Genomic DNA, 15,227 nt, shown 5'->3' with positions numbered 1-15,227 from the left:
GGGACTTCCCATCTTACCCATTCCTTTTCCAGGGCTTCAGTGTCCTGATACTTCTGAGGGTGATTCATACTCAAATAGATCTGAGAGTACAGAGTATTTTTCCATGAGGAAAGGAAGGCTTGGGATGATTAGCAGAGGCCGGTGAAATATATGCACTCTGAGGTAAGATCCAAGCCTGGAGTTTGCAGAAGATACTGTCCTAATAAGCAGGCATTTCTAAACCATGTATCTAAGCCTCGGCACAGCTTGTCCTGGGTGAAATGTCTGCCACAAAAGAGTTTCTCCTAGCTCATACTTAACCATTTATAAAGGTTGGTAAAATACTGGCAGTGACAGAACAAATTGACTTTTTAATTTTCTTATTTGCATTATTCCAATAAATGAAAATCTGTCAGAGTTCTACATGAGGGAAAGCTTGTGAGGCTGGGCCGGTTTGTTGGAACATCAGATAGTCCTATTGCTGATCTCCCTGCAGAGTTTCATATGCTGACAGTAAATCTCTGGTCCCTTTTGTAAATTACTGAATTTTCTGAGGTTCTTGGAGGGACATGTTGTCTCCCAAATCTGAACAAACAACCACAGTGTGCAGCGGCAGGAAAGAAGTAATGCAGCTGAGCGTGAGCAGGGAGGTTGGAGCACAGGGTGTGTATTCGGAGGGGTGCCCTCTAGTGCAGCTGAGCGTGAGCAGGGAGGTTGGAGCACAGGGTGTGTATTCAGAGGGGTGCCCTCTAGTGCAGCTGAGCGTGAGCAGGGAGGTTGGAGCACAGGGTGTGTATTCAGAGGGGTGCCCTCTAGTGCAGCTGAGCGTGAGCAGGGAGGTTGGAGCACAGGGTGTGTATTCAGAGGGGTGCCCTCTAGTGCAGCTGAGCGTGAGCAGGGAGGTTGGAGCACAGGGTGTGTATTCGGAGGGGTGCCCTCTAGTGCAGCTGAGCGTGAGCAGGGAGGTTGGAGCACAGGGTGTGTATTCGGAGGGGTGCCCTCTAGTGCAGCTGAGCGTGAGCAGGGAGGTTGGAGCACAGGGTGTGTATTCGGAGGGGTGCCCTCTAGTGCAGCTGAGCGTGAGCAGGGAGGTTGGAGCACAGGGTGTGTATTCGGAGGGGTGCCCTCTAGTGCAACTGAGCGTGAGCAGGGAGGTTGGAGCACAGGGTGTGTATTCGGAGGGGTGCCCTCTAGTGCAGCTGAGCGTGAGCAGGGAGGTTGGAGCACAGGGTGTGTATTCGGAGGGGTGCCCTCTAGTATCTTGTGAGCAGTAGAATTCTAGCATCCTTGAATACCGTACTAAGTTTCTGAGGGAGAAAACAGTGGAATTTTTAAGATATTATTTGGAGGAAGTTAATAAGCTACTTAGTTAACAGAATTGCCAGGTTGTTGGAAGTGTACTAATGAGGTATGACATTAAAAATGATAATATAAGGATATTTGACCAGATAATTTAGGAATAACCAAGGAATATTTAACCTCTTCACCACAAAGTCCTAGGAGAAATAAATGCCCAAGAGATAAAGCCAAAATACATTTTTATTATCTGGGACTTAGGCCTCATATTCCAGAGCAGAATCCGGTAACCTCAGATGAACTCCATGGAGAATTTCATAAATCAGATTAACATCAAGGTACTAAAATCAAAACCCACTAAGAAACCTGTTGCCCCCTTCAAAGCACAACTGAAGTAATGGATCTAATAGAAGATACATTGTTTGCACTGAGCAGTAGAGTAGTAGAGGAGAAAAGCCCAGAGATGGCAGACAAGTTGTTCCAGTCCCCTTCAGTCAAAGCAGCAGCCTCTGGACCACCACCCTGCCACAGGCGAAAAATGAGATAATATTTAATAAATAACTTAAAAAATTTTGATCACAGACTGGCTGGAAGGACAGTAATCCAAATGAGAGTTAACGGCTCCATAGTAGTTTTCTAGAATGAAAGCTGAACTGAGAAATAGTAACTGATGGCATGTTGAGCAGGTTAATAATTTGGTACCCTTCCACACCAGTATTTGTTTGTTTTGAGATGGAGTCTCGCTCTGTCGCCCAGGCTGGAGTGCAGTGGCGTGATCTTGGCTCACTGCAAGCTCCGCCTCCCGGGTTCACGCCATTCTCCTGCCTCAGCCTCCCCAGTAAGCTGGGACTACAGGTGCCCGCCACCACGCTCGGCTGATTTTTTGTAATTTTGGTAGAGACGGGGTTTCACCATATTAGCCAGGATGGTCTCGATCTCCTGATCTTGTGATCCGCCCACCTTGGCCTCCCAAAGTGCTGGGATTGCAGGCGTAAGCCACCGCACCTGGCCCCACACCAGTATTTTTAAAAATAGTTTGTTTTACCTCTAGCACCTTCCCTCAGCTGACCTAAATAGTCCAGCCACAATAGCTGAGAGAAATATACCTACAATTATTTCCATCTCCTTATATTTCTAGTGATGTTGGCTGACTAACCCACTAATCTAGTTTATGGGAGAAGGAAAGACTGAAAGAGCCACAAAGTGGATGCCCAACCCACGTGATCACTAACCTTTATTGTGGCAAAGTAACTGATACAATGTTTCAAATGTAAGCACATCTCCTTGGAAGAAGTGGAATAACTTGATTCATCCTTGGGGAAGTCCTGAGGATCAAGCAAGGAGGAGCCCAGCTTTCTTTAGACACCACCTGTGTTATCTTTAATAACAAAAAGGAACAAAGTGATTGTCAGACCAGCACAAAGATACCTCTTAATGTGCAATTTCTATTCTCTTTAGTGTGTGTGAGTGCACGCATGCACGTGTGTACACCGAAGTTTCAGGTAGAAGGAGGAATGCAATTCAAATTCTAAAAAAGGAATCAGTCAGCACAAACTAGTTTATTTGGCAATCCATAAAGATAGGGACTCTTCAGAGGAGGTTGAGAGCATTGTAGGGTTATGTAAAGACTTCCAGAAGCAAGAAGATTCAACCATCTAAAACGCCATGTAGGAAAATAGCCAAATCTCCATTTAAGTAGAGAATAAATCTTAGTAATGTTCTCTGCAGAATATAACAATGCTGCAAAAAGGCCATTTCACAGGAATATAATCAAAACTGCAGATTCTCAGAGTTTCCCGTAAGACGACTTCTCTGCTCTTCCGTTTGTGGTTTCTTCTTCAGTTGTACATCTCTCCTAGACAAGTCCAAGGGACTACTAACGAGAAGATTTCAGGAAGAGGCCTACAGCAATTGCTTGGTGCTTGGGTTCATTTGCTGAACCTCGGCAACAGGTCTACAGAGAAGCAGTTTCACGGCAAAAGAGTTGTGGGGCAGTTGAATAATCCACCCAAGCAATGAGGAGTAAACCCTGAGTCAAGAAACCAGCAAAAAGCAGAAGACTGGGTCAGCAAATAAAGGGAGAAGATCCTTGCCTCCTTCAGTGCCCCCAACATGATATTTTGAAAGGCCCTCCATTAAAATACAACTACAGTTTTAATAAATTACTGAAATAGAGAATAGAAGTAGTATGTGAGTTGGGATAGGGTGATTTGAATTTAAGTGTTTTAACATTCATGAACTGTTTAGGACAAAAGCTGTAAGATATTGGTTAACCTCAACATTGTTAAATTAAGTGTGCACTGTAGTATCAAAGATACTCGTCATAAGAATGGAGAGAGTTATTTTCTAAATAGTGGAAGGAAAATACGAATTAAGAATTTTTTCAAAAGTGGGACTTAGGTTGTCTAAAGAAAGGCCAAAAAAAGCATAAAAAAATGAAAAAATACAACTACAAAGATGACAGCCCAAATATATGAATAAAATAGAATAAATAGTAACTACCATTTAAGATAGAGATTGTCAGAGTGGATTAAAAAAAGTAAATTATAACAAGATATATACAACAGATATACAAAATACTGAATTTTTTTTTTTTTTTTTGAGATGGAATCTCGCTCAGTCGCCCAAGCTGGAGTGCAATGGCATCATGTTGGCTCACAGCAACCTCCGCCTCCTGGGTTCAGGCCTCAGCCACCTGAGTAGCTGGGATTACAGGCACCTGCCACCATGCCTGGCTAATTTTTTTTTTTTTTTTTTTTTTCAGTAGAGACTGGGTTTCATCATATTGGTCAGGCTGGTCTTGAACTCCTGACCTCATGATCCACTCACCTCGGCCTCCCAAAGTGCTGGGATTACAGGCATGAGCCATCAGGCCCGGCCAGAATAGTGAAAATTTTTAAAAAGTGAGGATATACCAGGAAAATACTGTTCAAAGAAAGCTAAAGGAATTATTTTAATATTGAATAAAAAATGTTTTAAGCCAAAGCATTATGAGAAGGCCTCTACATAATTAAAAGTTTAATCTACCAGGAATATATAACATGTCTAAATTTCTATGTGCTTCTGGCTTTGTAATAAAAATCAGTAGAATTACAGGAAAAATTGATAAATTCATCACTTTAGTGAGCAATTTAAATGCACCTCTCCTAGTTAGTGATAGATCAAGCAGATAAAGGACAAATATTTATACAATAAATTAAAAGAATATAGAAAGGAGATAATTGCAGAAAGTAATGATAAATATATGTAATATGTTTAACAAAGTAAGTAAGCTGGTTCTTTGAAAAGACTACAAAAACTTCTGGCAATATTGATTATGAAATGGAAATATAGAAATACACTAAGTAATAAGCTATGGAAATGGTAAATATGTTGATAAATATAAATCAATAATGATTGTATAAAGTAAATATGTCTTATGAAACTATATGTCAGCAATAAGACATAAGATGAAGAGAGTGGATGGAGTTAAAACATTTGAAGGTTCTAGCATTATTGAAAAAGTGGAAAAGGGCTATTTTGTTTTTTAGACAGTAATAATAAAAAATATATGTTGTGATTTCTAGAGTAACCACCAAAACAATAGTAAGCAAATGTATAACTGACGAGTTAATAGAGGGAAAATAATGTACTAAAAATTAATGCAAATGAAGCTAAGAGAAAAAGGAACATAAAACAAGTGAGTCAAGGAGATAACAAATGGTAAAACGGTAACTAAAACTCAAATATATAAATAATAACATTAAATGTAAATAGATTAAATACTTCAATTAAAGATCAATTAACATTTTATATGCACACACACACAGTCATGTGGTACACAACCATATTTTCATCAGTGACAAACCACATATACAACAGTGGTCTTCTAGGATTGTAATGGAGCTGAAAAATTCCTACAGCCTACTGATGTCATAGCAATGCATTACTCATGTTCATGATGATGCTGCTGGAAACCTACTGTGCTGCCAGTCATGGAAAATTCTAGCACATATAATTATGTACAGTATATAATACTTGATAAGAAATGACTGTTATTGGTTTATGTACTTATATTTTCATTATTATTTTAGAGAGTACTCTTACTTATTTAAAAAATAAAGAAGTTAACTAGAAGACAGCCTCAAGAAGATCCTTCAGGAAGGATTCCAGAAGAAGGCATTGTTATTATAGGAGATGACAGCTCCACTGGCATTATTGCCCCTGAAAGATGTTCCAGTGAGACAAAATGTAGAGGTGGAAGACAGTGATACTGATGATCCTGACCCTGAGTAGGCCGAGGCTAAGGTGTGTTTGTGTCTTGGTTTAAAACAAAGAAGTTTAAAAAGTAAAACAATAAAAATTGAAAAAATTGAAAAAAGTTTCAAGAATAAGGATAAAAAATATTTTGGTACAGCTGTACAGTGCATTTGTGTTTTAAGCTAAGTGTTAGTATAAAAGAGTCAAAAAGTTAAAAAAGCTAAAAGTTTATAAAGCAAAAAAGTCACATCATGCTTAGGTTAACTTATTATTGAAGAAAGAAAAACATTTGTAAAAATTTCATGTAGCCTAAGTATACAGTGTTGATAAAGTCTACAGTCTTGTACAGTAATGTTCTAGACCCTCATTCACTCACCCTCACTCACTGACTGACCTGGAGCAAATTCGTCCTGCAAGCTCCATTCATGGTAAGTGCCCTATACAGGTGGACCATTTTTTATCTTTCACATTGTATTTTTACTGTACCTTTTCTATGTTTAGATATGCTTAGATAGACAAATACTTACCATTGTGTTATAATCACCTGCTGTATTTAGCACAGTAAAATGCTATACATTTTAGTGTAGGAGCAATAGGCTATACCATATAGCCTAGGTGTGAAGTAAGCTATAGCATCTGTGTTTGTGTACATACACTCTATGATCACACAATGACGAAATCATCTAATGACACACTTCTCATAACATATCCCATTGTTAAGCGATGCATGACTGTGTAGGCCCACACACACGAGACATACCTCAAAGAATACACACAAGAAGGCTAAACATAAAAAGCACTCCTCAAAATGAATTGTCCCTGTAGAATGGATGTAGCCAAGAGGCATTAAAGGAATAAGAAATATCATCTTTACCACAGTGCTGGAGGCAGAGAGAACACACTATGGTAAAACTGCCTGAGCCTAAGAAGAACAAATCTGGGGGAAAGGAATGGAATTTTGTATGGGGACAGTGCAGAACGAACAAGGAACCACTGCTTTTGCTCAGTTTGTGATCCCTTCTGGTCAGTTACACTCAGTTCTGGAGTGTAGGCTGATTGTTGCATGCTGGTCACTTAATGTAGCTTATTGAGTCATCACAGGTATCTTTTTCTTACTTCACAGATTAAGAAACCAAGGCTCAAAGGAGAAAAGTAACATATTCAAGCCTCCCAGTCATTCACAGAGTGAGTTAAAGTCGCAACTTTCTGACCCTAAAGCCAATTATTTTCACATTAGCAGACTGCTGAGAAGAGAACCGAGGAGAAGGGATGCAGAATGCAAGAGTTGGAAGAAGAAAGGGAGTGAAAGAAGGCCGATGGGGCCGGTGCCTGTAATCCCTGCACTTTGGGAGGCTGAGGCGGGTGGATTACCTGAGGTCAGGAGTTCGAGACCAGCCTGGCCAACATGATGAAACCCGCATCTCTACTAAAAATACAAAAAATTAGCTGGGCGTGGTGGCGCATGCCTGTAATCCCAGCTACTCAGGAGGCTGAGGCAGGAGAATCGCTTGAACCCGGGAGGCGGAGGTTGCAGTGAGTTGAGATCGCGCCACTGCACTCCAGCCTGGGCAACAAGAGTGAAACTCCATCAAAAAAAAAAAAAAAGCCTGTTGGTATTTGCATTATTCAAATACTGTTACAAAATAACACAAAAGTTTGGTGGTTTACAATAATAAGCATTTATTGGACGTATGCAGTTTGCAGATTAGCTAGAGTTTCAGAAACTGATCTTGGCTGGGTTGGACTGGGTGGCTTTGCTTCTCCCTGATGGTCTGTGGGTCAGCTGGGGTAGCTGTGCTCTACACATCTCCATTTCTCCTCCTGGGCTTAGTGAGGTGAGCCACGTATGTTACTTTCATGGTGATCAAAAGGTACAAGAAAGCAAACCCAACCACCAAGTGCATGTCACGCCTCATGCCTCCAGTCCGCTAACATCCATTAGTAAAAGCAACATGGCAGAGCCCAAAGTCAAAGCGTGAGAATTTTCGCCAATGCCTTTAGTGGGAGGGACTGATGAATTATATGGCAAAGGGTTTGTGTATTAGGAGGGGTCAAGAATGGGAGTCAAAAATTCACTCTACCAGTCCCCAAGCAGGAATCAGTTCATTCTTTCAGCACTTTACATTCATGTTGACTCGGAAGATGCTCGTTTTTATAAAAAGTCTTCTAAGATGAGTCATCCTGTCTATACAAGAAACATAAAACACGTTTGTTTCTCCTTTCTCCTGCAAGCTGATAATAGAGAATAGGATCAAGCACTTTCTTGGCAATGATCAACTGGGTGATTACAATGTCCTGTGTAACTTTATGGAAAAATCAAGAGCACCCTTGATTGCTTATAGATTTATTCCTCTGAAAGGGTTTCATTTATACACTCATTCAACAAATAGCTTTTGAGTGTCTTCTGTGTACTGGGAACTATAATGGGCTTGAATGAACCGGAAGCTAGGGGATGAGGTGGAGGATGCAAAGATGAATAAAACACAACATGCACAGAGGGCTGTGGAAATCTGGATGACAAGTGACATTATTATTCAATTCGGAAACATAGGAAAAGGAAAAATTCATCAGAGAAAGATATTGAGCTCAGTTTTGGTTATATAGAATGTAAGGCAATGCTAGAATATCCAGTAAGTAGAAGTAGCTCTGTTGTGAGAAAAAATCTGGAAAGAAGATACAGATTTGGGAGCAATATGCAGTATAGGCGACAGTTCAGAGAATGGGTGTGGAAGGGAACATTTTACAGAAGGAAGACGAATAGATTGAAAAGAAAATTGCTAGGGACAGAAAAACATTTAAGGAACCATTGATGGAGGCAGAGCAGTACCCACCAAAGAACACTGAAGAACAACAGAGAGTAAAGGGGAATCAGAGAAATGTTGAAAAAAGTCCAAGAATTTTTTTTAACAAAATGGAAAGGAGGAACTGGTTAGTGTTGTCAAATGCCGTAAAACGGTCAAGTTAAATAAAAACCTGAAAGAGAGTATTTGATTAAATAATTCAGTTATATAATGTGAGACAAAACTTAGATGAGCAAGTAAGAGTAGAGAAATTGGGAATAGAGAATGCTTTTGTAAGAATCTTGGGAAGGGCCAGCCATGGTGGCTCACACCTGCCATCCCAGCACTTTGGGAGGTCGAGGTGGGCGGATCGCCTGAGGTCAGGAGTTTGAGACCAGCCTGGACAACATGGTGAAACCCTGTCTCTACTAAAAGTACAAAAATTAGCTGCACGCCTGTAATTCCAGCTACTGGAGTGTCTGAGGCAGGAGAATCACTTGAACTTGGGAGGCAGAGATTGCAGTGAGCCGAGATCACACCATTGCACTCCAGCCTGGGTGACAGAGCAAGACTCTGTCTCAAAAAAAAAAAAAAAAAAAAAAAACCTTGGGAAGGAAAAGGAGTGTGGCAGTTTGGGGAGATGGGGAGATGCAATGTCAAGAATGGATGGTTTTTCTCAGGCTAAGGGACACTTGAAGCTTTAGGGGAGTCAAACTAACATTTATTGAGCACCTGCTATTTTCTGGACACTGTGCTAGGAGGTGTATTTATACATATTGTCAAATTATGTAAGCTGAGGAGAAGGAACAAGGGGAGACTGAAACACTGAAAAAGGCAGAGGAGATGATTGAGGAAGGAAATCTTTAAGAGGATACAATCAAAAGTACAGGTGAAGGGATTAGCATTGAAAAATATTTCATTCTGGGACAAAAGAAAAAGATGTTCAGGTGAACACAAAATGTGTTCAGCTCATAGAAGGGGGAAGGAGGGAAAATTAAGGCAGTCTGTGACTGACGGTTTCTCTTTTCTCCTGTGGTACATGCTGTGGTCACCATCTGAAAATGAGGGATGTGGAATAAAGAAATGGGCTCAGGAAGAGAAGAGTTGGACTTAGGAATTGAGAGAAGGGGTTGGTTAATAATAACTAGGGAGGACTTCTGGGAGGATTTGAGGGTTCAACTAAAGTGTTATTAGGTCAGGTAGAATGGTCGGCTTTAACTGTGCAGCAAGCTTGAGATTGACTAGACACAACATCTGGCTCAATGGCCCTTCTCAAACCTCTTACAACCGCTTTAACCTCTTGTGGCTTTGACTTAAGCTCTAATTTATTTTGTTAGGATGGATTGTGTTAAGCTGATTAATAAAGTGAACTGACAACACCCTCACATCCCCTTAGATATTCATGTTTATTTCCTGGTAGGTTTTTGTTTTGTGTTTCTTGTTTTTGAAGAGTGGGTTGGGAGTTTCAACTAGTCAACTTTTTTATTTTTTGAGAGGACATGGTGGAGGAGTAATCATTTTCTGTGATCAGAACTACCATAAAGAATACAGCGAAAGTTCAATCTAAATAAAAATACTGCTCCATCCATTATTCTCATATGAGAAGACTGTTACATGAACAGGGAAAATGATTGCACGTAATTGCTAAGCGTAGGAAGCTTTGTTGCTAAACTGACCAACAAAAAGTTACAAATAATTATTGCTCTATATAAATACTTAGTGCAATGAATTTTCTTAATGAAAATCTGCCTGTAGTTTAACAGGGGACATACCAACTAGAAGGCCCCAGAGTCAGAGAATCATAGAATGTTAAGAGAGGGGAAAATGTATAGAGCACACCTAATGCAATCATTCAGAACATACAGTTCCTGTACTGAGGGATAAGTTTCTTCATTTTTCTTTCATGCATCCAGAAAGTATGTAATAAACACCTACTGTTGGAGGTGTTAGGGAAGTAGCAGTAAACAAAAGAGACAAATATCCCCACACTCATGGAGCTTGTAGTATGGTGAGGAAAGACAGCCAACAAAATAAAACATTATTTAAATTATATCACAAATTAAAAGGAAAAAACTGCCAAGAAGAAAAATTAATCAAGGAAAGTGGAAAGGAAGTTCCTTGGATGGGTGAGGGGATAACCCAGGAAGGCTTCACTGGGAAGGTGACATTTAAACAAAGATGTGAAAGAGTTGGAGGAGCAATTTACACAGCTATTCATGAAAGAGCATTCCAGAGAGTGAATAGCTAGTGTAAAGTCCCTGAGACACAAGTGTGCTTGGTGAGCCTAGAACACAGGGAGAGAGGGGAGAGCAATAGGAGATGCGCTTTGAGGGGCAATGAGGAGCCAGATACATGGGCTTGGAACGATTGTGTCTTTGATTCTGAATAAGATGGGGAGCCACTAGAGGGTATTGTTCAAAGAACTCACATACCATCTCACAACTATAAATATGCTGATAGCTGAGAATAGATTCTTGGCAGTTCAAGTAGTCAAGAAGAGACCACTAAGACACCACTTGGCAGGCTAACACAGTAATCCAAGTGAAACACGTGCACGGTCTGGATGAGGAGCAGAGCAGTGGAAATGATGAGAAAAGGTGGAGTTCAAATCATATAATTAAAGTAGAATTAACAAGATTTGCTAGTAAATGTGAGATTTGTGGGGGGTGGGGAAGAAGAGTTAAAGAGAACTGTATGATTTTGGACTGAGTAAATGGGAAAAGGTGGATGCCATTGATTAAGATGGAAAGATAGTAGGTGGAATATGTCTCTTTAGCATCATCAGGAGTGTAGTTTGGACGTGGGATGTTTGAGATGTCTATTTGACATTCTAGTGGAGACGTTATGTAAATAGCTAGCTGTAAGCGTCTTCGGAGAAAACTGAAACTGGACCCCTTCCTTACACCTTGTAAAAAAATTAACTCAAGATGGATTAAAGACTTAAACATAAGACCTAACACCACAAAAACCCTAGAAGAAAACTTAGGCAATACCATTCAGGACATAGGCATGGGCAAAGACTTCATGACTAAAACACCAAAAGCAACGGCAACAAAAGCCAAAATTGACAAAAGGGATTTAATTAAACTAAACAGCTTCTGCACAGCAAAAGAAACTATCAGCAGAGTGAACAGACAACCTACAGAATGGGAGAAAATTTTTGCAATCTATCTGTCTGACAAAGGGCTAACATCCAGAATCTACAAGGAACATAAGCACATTTACAAGAAAAAAACAACCCCATCAAAAAGTGGGCGATGGATATGAACAGACACTTCTCAAAAGAAGACATTTTATGTGGTCAACAAACATATGAAAAACTGCTCATCATCACTAGTTATTAGAGGAATGCAAGTCAAAACCACAATGAGATACCATCTCACACCAGTTGGAATGGCGATCATTAAAAAGGAAAAAACAGATGCTGGAGAGGACATGGAGAAATAGGAACACTTTTACACTGTTAGTGCAAGTGTAAACTAGTTCAACCATTGTGGAAGACAGGGCGGCGATTCCTCCAGGATCTAAAACCAGAAATACCATTTGACCCAGCCATCCCATTACTGGGTATATACCCAAAGCATTATAAATCATTCTGCTATAAAGAGACATGCATGTGTATGTTTATTGCAGCACTATTCACAATAGCAAGGACTCAGAACCAACCCAAATGCCCATTAATGATAGACTGGATAAAGAAAGTGTGGCACATATACACCATGGAATACTATGCAGCCATAAAAAAGGATGAGTTCATGTCCTTTGCAGGGACATGGATGAAGCTTGTAACCATCGTTCTCAGCAAACTAACACAGGAACAGAAAACCAAACACCACATATTCTCACTCATAAGTGGGAGTTGAACAGTGAGATCACATGGGCACAGGGAGGGGAACATCAGACACTGGGGCCTGTCAGGGGGTCGGAGGCAAGTGGAGGGAGAGCATTAGAAGAAATACCTAATGTAGATGACAGGTTGATGGGTACAGCAAACCACTATGGCACGTGTATACCTATGTAACAAACCTGCACGTTCTGCACATGTATCCCAGAACTTAAAGTATAATAAAAAATAAAATAAAAAGAGTCTGCAGAGTAGGTTTATAATATCTGCCCATTCTTTAAACATTCATTGTGTACTTACTAACAGCTCTGCTTCCAGGGAATTCATGAACTGGTGGGAAAAACTGGTCTCTAATGTATGAGATGTGCTACAGTAGATACATTAGAGAGCATATAAAAGGGATAGTCGAGGCCAGGCGAAGTGCCCCATGTCTGTAATCCCAGCAATTTGGGAGGCTGAGACAGGTGGATCACTTGAGCTCAGGAGTTCAAGACCAGCCTGGCCATGATGGCAAAACTCCGTCTCTACCAAAAATACAAAAATTAGTCAGGTGTGGTGGCACATGCCTGTAGTCCAAGCTACTGAGGAGGCTGAGATGCAAGGATTGCTTGAACCTGGGAGGAGGTTGCAGTGAGCCGAGATCAGGCCACAGAGGTGCTTCAACCTTGGTGACAGAGTGAGAACTTGAAAAAAAAAAAGAAAAAAAGAAAGAAAGAGAAGGAAAAGAAAAGAAAAGAAAAGCGTTGGTCAACTTTGCTTAAAGAGATGATTCAAGTAACAACAGAGGCAGAACGGGTTAAGACCACAGGCTCTGGATTAATAAACCTATTGACCAGGATTTGAATCTTACCTTCATCATTTACTAGCTGTATGACCTTTACTTCACATCTCTAAAGCCGCTCACAAGTAAAACTGAGATATTAATAGATCTCTTAGAAGCCAACATTTTTTATTAATTGTAACCAAAACTTGAACTCAGCTGTCCTGGTTCTGGCAAATTAAGCCAAATCACCAAGGTCAGGACTTGCAGTTTAAAGAATTACCACTAGAGGTCGACTCCCAGTACTGGAAGCTCACTCAGTCCACAGGGACTCTTAAGTAAGCAAAACGGTGGAAATGGGGAAATGTCTGGAATTATAAATTTTTGAAAGCTTTTTACTGCTAACCAGTAAGGTTTTTGGTCCCAAACCCCTCATAGGCAACTAGGCTGTGAGGCAATGTATACAACTTGCGGCACTCTGACATGAGCAATCTAAACAAGTAAGTAAAAGTGATCAGAATACCTGAGGTGCTGAAAAATACAGCACCATGCTCAATTTCTTGACCTTTTGTTGTTGTTGTTTTATTTGAGATGGAGTCTCGTTCCGTCATCTGGGCTGGAGTGCAGGAGTATGATCACGGCTCACTGCAACCTCCACGTCCTGGGTTCAAGCGATCCTCCCACCTTAGCCTCCTGAATAGCTGGGACTACAGGCATGTGCCACCACACTTAGCTAATTTTTTGTATTATTTGTAGAGACAGGGTTTCACCATGTTGCCCAGGCTGGTCGTGAATTCATGGGCTCAAGCGATCTGCCTGCCTTGGCCTCCCAAAGTGCTGGAATTACAGGCATGAGCCACCACACCTGGCCAACCTGTCTTCTTATTACACCAAAATCCCATTCATCCTTTCTAGAAGTGAATATAAGTTGGAGTTGGCAGGGGGAAGGGATTAGTGCCCTCACTAAAGCCAATACCCCAGCATCTGTTCTTCTTCCTGAAAGTGACTGGCCACCATTGTCCTAAATCAGAAACCTATGATTTGTCCCAGATTTTTCTTTTTCCCTTGCTCTTCATATCTATCAGTGATACTAATTCTAAACTATCCTTAACGAACTGCATCTGTGCCCCTCTCTCATCTCTCCTCCCTCACTTTCACTGCATTTGACTGAGGCTTCACCATGTGAATTATTACCATGGCATGCTAACAGATTTATTGCTTCCGATGGTAACATGCCATAATTCATCCTTCATATGGTTGCCAATAAATTTTTAAAATATTTATTTGTATCTGTTACTTCTCAGGTTAAAAGCTTCCCAGCATGTTGAAGATGGAATGCAAACAGCTCTGCATGCATGCCCTTTGCTCATGCAGCTCCTATTGTCCATCCCCCACTCTTACCCACTCTTGCTGGATAATTCCTTTTTATTCTTAAGACTTCATCCAAGAAGCAAGCTCTCATATTTCCTTCATATACTTCTGTCATAGCCCTTTACATATGTTAATCATCTGTTACCTTTTCTCTTGGAAGGCAAACACTGTCTTTCATTTTTGTTTGCCAACATCTAGCAGAATTTTTGGTTTATATTAGGAAATAAATAAATGTTTGTTGCATTGTAATGTCAAAAGAAGTCTAGGAGAATGTGTAAAAGTCGAGTGATGGCCGGGTGCGGTGGCTCACGCCTGTAATCCCAGCACTTTGGGAGGCCGAAGCGGGTGGATCACAAGGTCAGGAGATCGAGACCATCCTCGCCAACATGGTGAAACCCCATCTTTACTAAAAATACAAAAATTACTTGGGCGTGTTGGCACATGCCTGTTAATCCCAGCTACTTGGGAGGCTGAGGCAGGAGAATCACTTGAACCAGGGAGGTGGAGGTTACAGTGAGCCCAGATGGCACCACTGCACTCTGGCCTGGCGACAGAGCGAGACCCGTCTCAAAAAAAAAAAAAAAAAAAAAAAAAATTGGGTGATGAGGTCATAGACACTTTTTGTGAACTGCTGTGAAGAAATTCAAGAATACATCTGCTCACAAGAAGCATCAGAGGAGGCCAGATGCAGTGGCTTACCCAAGTAATCCCAGCACTTTGGGAGGCCAAGGCGGGAGGATCGTTTGAGCCCAGGAGTTCCAGACCAGCCTGGACAATATAATGGGATCCCCGTCTCTACAAAATAATTTTTTAAATTGGCTGGATGTGGTGGCACACACCTGTGGCTCCAGCCACTGAGGAGGCTGAGGTGGGAGGATTGATTGAGTCTGGGAGGTTGAGGCCGTAATAAGCTGTGATAGTGTCAGTGCACCCCAGCATGGGTGATAAACAGAGACCC

Source organism: Pongo pygmaeus, chromosome 9, assembly GCF_028885625.2.
Source record: "Pongo pygmaeus isolate AG05252 chromosome 9, NHGRI_mPonPyg2-v2.0_pri, whole genome shotgun sequence".
Taxonomy (NCBI): domain Eukaryota; kingdom Metazoa; phylum Chordata; class Mammalia; order Primates; family Hominidae; genus Pongo; species Pongo pygmaeus.
This window is presented reverse-complemented; position numbering follows the sequence as displayed.